This window comes from Harpegnathos saltator, unplaced genomic scaffold, assembly GCF_003227715.2.
Source record: "Harpegnathos saltator strain DR-91 unplaced genomic scaffold, Hsal_v8.6 scaffold312, whole genome shotgun sequence".
In the NCBI taxonomy this organism is placed as follows: Eukaryota; Metazoa; Arthropoda; class Insecta; order Hymenoptera; family Formicidae; genus Harpegnathos; species Harpegnathos saltator.
In genome coordinates, this window is record NW_020230109.1 from 121,212 (window position 1) to 127,211 (window position 6,000).

Here is a 6,000-nt window from a genome sequence, read left to right on the forward strand (position 1 = left end):
TCGAGCAGTAGTGGTAGAGTGTTGCCATTATGCTTTTTTTCATATCACCCACAGAATCTACATTTCGTCTTATGGCTAAACCGTAGTAAGTAGTTAATTTTTTTATGACGAGATCGGTCAATCTTCCCTTGCCGCCAAGCTTCTCCTTTTTTTATATTTCGAAGCCGCGTCCCCATCCGTTTCTGAACGTGTCCGACGCACTCACTCTTTTTTACGGGGCAATCTTTGCCATACGGATTCAAAGTCAAAATGGACTTATAAGTTTTTTTCTATGATTCTATAATAATGTCATGGATTCACAATAATATTATCAGTATTCGCTGTACTTAATTTTTTCGCACTGATGCTCTCGTCTAAATTATCACTTTCATTCTTGGAATGCTGGTTGCCACGAAATCTTCTTTTCGGCGGTTTCGAAATGCGCTGCGAAGTACTTCTTGAGCCTTTTGGATACATATTAAAAACTGTCAAACGACTTTTGCTAAGTAGAAACTCTTTACTCGTCGAGAATCAGAGCAAGACTGATCATTGAAACTATAAACTATACACACGTACACACACATAGACACGCATACACTCATATACCTACGTGACAATCTATAGGAATGTATAATCAAATATCGTGTCGGCATATAGCACGTATCTGCATCGGGTGAGCGCGCGGTCCACTCCGGCCGAGCGCTCGTATACTTGCGCGACGCTGACTCACCATGTATTCTATGACTTTTAAAATACTTTGAATTGGGCTCTGAAACTTTGGGAATATATTCTTGAATAGTTTAACTATCGATTAAGCAAAAAATAAATTCGAAAATCTTGACCCTATAAACCAGGTTCCCCCCTTAAGCTTTATAATGTTGGTACTTTCTACCATAGTCATTCTTTTCAAACAACAACCACCATCTATACATCTATACATCTATACATCATCTATACATATATACATCAGGTCAGGTACTTCTGGGACTACCCTCGTATGTCTGATTTATTTCATTTTTGACTATCAAAAATTAAAAATGTTTTTTGTTTCTGAAAATACACTAGTTAGCCTGAAATAACTTATTACAACCTGACCGCAATGTTTTTGCAGAATTACTATATTTTTTATACAATTTTATCACTTATCATTTTGCAATAATTTTAAATATATCAATGTACCCCGTGTATCAACCATCCCCGGTCTCCCTTACTTTAATTTATTGTCTTCACATATCGAATTCAACTTACAAAGATATAACTTAATTTAATTTCTATTCTCAATATTAAATTTAATTTTAATTGTAGTTTAATTTAATCAAAGGTTGAGACTTCTCGATATTTAATGTCGTTTGATATGTAACTTTGATGTCTTAATTAATACGTCCACATATATCATTCTGATGTCATATTTCTTTTGATGATAGGACATTCGAACTTCCCTTATTATTGATAATAATTTAATAATTTTAATATATATATATATATTTCGCGTTTAATAATTAAATAATATTTTGTAATAAATGTAACATTGTAGGATATGGAATTTATAAAGCGGTGGACAGGAATGACAGTTAAAACGAGTGATAAAATGACACGAATATGGTTAATACGTCTTTTTTCTACGTTCTATTTATTATGAAAATATAATACAAAACATCCTATGTTGTATTACATAGATAACAATGCTCAATTAACGTTTTTCCCTTTTGTCTTGTAACGTTACCATCCAACACTATGAGAAGCATGTCATAATAGGTAAGGTCTCTTGTTTCTCGTCCTCTCTTCCTCTTTTTTTATTTAAATCTTTTTTTCCACCTTCGATTAGAGAAAAGGCCCGATATACAAAGAGATATATAGACGAAACGTTATAGAGCAAGATTACAGATTTCGGAACAAAGAAATCAAACTAGTTTTACAAAAAAGGACGCTCGCTATAGCACAAGCGAAACAATAAAGGGATCGAGGTTATAAAGAAGGAGGCGGGAAAAGAAGGATGAGGGAAGGAGGAGCAGGGGGAATAGATTCAGGTTTGTTGCTTTGCATGTCGATGCACAATTGGAGTTTTGTATTAGCGCTAGTTTATAAATAATACAAATGTATGTAAATATTCATTATAATAATAGTTTCTCTCTTAGCGAGAAAGAAGCTTAAAGCTAATTCATCTAGCGTCACTATCGTTTTCACACCGTGCTAATACTACGTGTTCCATCTGGCGCCCGTGAACAAATCGGTAGATTGACCTCCTCCGCTTAGGGCGTTTATTATACCTCGAGCAACTTGAGAGCGAATAATCATTTAATCAATTCTTAATAATCACAATTCGCAATTGCACCGTTCGATTAGCGTTAAACGCCACGGTGATATAGATCGTTACTTGTACTCGATCTTTCCGTTAAACAAAAGTCAGAATTGAATGGGCGCATTTAACACTGATCGTAGGATATAAAGGCGACCAACAACGTCGTTGAAGACTAAGCGAAAGTGTGACTTCGATGGAAATTGCTCTTCGATATCTCGCCACAATCTGTCGAGATTTTGTTAACGAGAACGAAGCAGAATTGCATTACGGGCGTGCGTATAATAATCTTCCATTTTCGTTTCAGAGATCCTCAGATGGATATTAATACCACGATTCTATCGTTCTGACAATATCCACTTTAATTTATATTACTCTCGACAAGTATCTCAGGGCAAGCCGATAGAGTGATTAAAGATTCGCACGGAGACATTTGATGCGACTCTCAAATATAAGTGTGCTTCCTGGAGTAATTAAAAATTTTTTGTTATTCCTAAGTATCAGGCGTGAGAATAACTTCCACCGGATATTATCGATCTGTTATCGCTCATCCACGATTACGAATTTGAGAAATAGAGACTGATACTATCGAGTAGTTAATCTTTTCAATGCTATGAATGCTTTCAATGAACGAAAATTAAGATTACATCATTCTCATATTTTCAGTCACAATTTGAATCTCTCCGCTGAATTTCTCATCACGACAATAACGATTAACTTAATTTCCGTATAATTGTTAACTCCTTGCCGTACAATGACAAGTTAAACTCGTGGTACGGAATCCGAGCCAAACATGAAAATCACGAGTCAAACTCGTGCTATTACGATACAGAGCTATATCATTACAATACAGATCGTGGAATACGGGCCGAACATGAAGATGAAAAAAGATGCAAGCGACCGCAAGACGTTTGTTCGCGAGCGACTTTATCCCTTATTATGGCCCGCGTGGCGCCAAACTAAATCGTACAGCAAGGAGTTAACAGAAGTCGAAAATGTCTCCACTGTGTTCAGTATCGATAAATTTAATCAATTAATATCGACATCTTAACGAAATTGATTATCGCTTGAAGATGAATGAACATAAAGCCTATATATATACTATGCTTTCTTTCCTATACGAAAGAATTTCAACGCAAAATAAATACATAAGGGGAAACAACGTGATACGTGTCGTCAAAAAGTTGAATTTGCCGGAAAGAAAGTTTCTCAAGCTGTTCGTGCAGTTTCTTATGTTTCGCCCTCAGAGCACCATCAGAGTAGCCCCTGGTAGCACTTGGTAAACTTACATGGATCGCAATCTCAGCTGTCACGGACGTCGAGTGCAATATATTGGCGATCTACGATAACTCTATATCACTATTGAGGCGAAGTACAATCGTCTGGAATGTTTATTATCGTCGCTCTCTACGTGCTAAACGCGTCGATGTTATTCGTTGTCGAAGGAGAAATCTCAATCGACAATAATAATTAATGCCAGCCAGGCTGGTCAATCTAGGCAATTAGTGTTATCTACGTAAATGCTAAATATAATTAGCACTACGGTCAGAATAAGTTAAGGATCATACATAATATCTGTATCAGTATGATGTGTACGTATGTATATATGTATATATGTATGTGTGTGTGTGTGTGTCAGACGTGTGATGCATACTGTGTATACAAATGTGCTGAGAGTACATATGCGCGCGCACGTGCGCGCGCGCGCGCGTGTGTGTACGGATATCGCATGTACTACGTAGACGTTGTATATCTACGATTTTTTTTTCGTTAACGTAGAATACGGAATATAAGTATAATTTATCTTTTAGTACCTTTACGCCGTTAATTACGCTTGTTTTAACTCTATATTGCTCTTTGTATTGCTTCGGCGGCAGTATAGCCCTACGTAATCATGCAATGTATATTTTATTGGTAGTTTTTTCTCGTTGCTAAGTAATAAGTAATCATAATAATAGGAGTGGTGTTTTCGTGTATATGTGTAGGTGTGTGTATGTTTATGACGATAATAATAATAATAATAATAATAATTTCGCTCGTCACGCATTATCATTGCCGTGTGTAATGATAATCGTAATTGTCGTATATTCCCAATTTGCAACTTTTTTCCGAACTATTCAGCGGCTTATATCCATTCTCTCTCTCTCTCTCCCTCTCTCTCTTTCTCTCTCCCTCTCCCTCTCCCTCTCTCTTCTTTCCTTTCCTTTTCTCTTTTCCGCAACCTCTCCCTTTCATCTTCTTTCTTCTCTCGTACGTACGTACGTGTGCACGCGTTTTAATCGTAGATAACTCGATCACGTCTCGTTCTATTTATTAATTCAATATAATTTTGTTGATAACCAAGTCTTCCGACATATTTCTATAAATATAATTAACTTTATACGCTTTGCATGTACTGCGCTCTCAAGTAAAAGCTACAAACAGCTGAAAACCTACACACGCACACACATACACACGCACACACGTACGCACACACAATACGCATGCGTGCTCTCTGATTCTACTCACACGCACACGCGCACTCTCTCTCTCTCTCTCTCTCTCTCTCTCTCTCTCTCTCTCTCTCTCTCTCTCTCTCTCTCTCTCTTTCTCTCTCTCTCTCCCCTCTCTGTCTTCTTTTTCATTCCTGTGAATTTTTCCCTCTCGTTTTATATTCTCGAATCATTATGACTGCATCTCATATCTTTTATCTTGCCTTAAAATCAACAGTCAGGCTAACATTAACATATTTTGCGCGATGCTACTCTTTTAATCCTATTAATCTCGAATTTTCTACTGAGCATATACTCGCTAAGTTCTCTTTATCACTTATACAGGCGTTTACTCGTACTGCTTCTTACGCGATTTATTATTTCGTTATTATTATTATTACATTATTTCTTTTTTTCTTGGTTTTCAGTTTGCACGTTCCGCTAATCCGACCGTTTAAGCGCGTGTATGTAATTGCTGTTGGCTACGCCATTGTAGGCTTAAACTATTGCGGGTTAAAGATTCGTTGATCTAATCTGGCCCCATTCACTCGCGCTCTCATTCTTTCGCTTTCTCCCTCGTCTCTCTCTCTCTCTCTCTCTCTCTCTCTCTCTCTCTCTCTCTCTCTCTCTCTCTCTCTCTCTCTCTCTCTCTTTCTCTCTCTCTCTTTCTCTCTCTCTCTCTTGTTTTAATTAATAAATATATTATATCGGGCGCACGCCTCGTCGAGAACATGCGGCCGCCTACAAAGTTATTGCTTTTGAATACCCCGGCTTCCTTGGGAGCATCCAATTGGAACAATATCCTGTAAATATCAGTCGTACTCGGGATGCGGGGGATATAGGGTCGTCTTGGACTGGCGGACTCTTTTTCGGTGGGTTTCACAAGGGAACTCTATCACAATACGTACAGTATTAATATCTATATGCGTTATAGGTAAGATAAGGGTCACCTTATATCACATCTATTCTGAAAGTGTTGCGGCCGTTTTTATTTGCTGTAGTAGCAAATTAACGAGGACAATCATGCCAAATCATGCGCGATATCGTATTCGTTATTTGTACAAATTAGCAACGTTTGGCATAATGGGTTCTCCACCCACAAGCCTCAGTAAATACAGTTGCGAAAAAGCCAATAAAGATAATAACGAGAGGAATGTTATGTCTCGCAGAAATTTTCCACAACTTCAAATAACACAATATTTTATTGTGCAACTCATTGGAACACGAAGAAGTTATATTATCAAAGATCATATG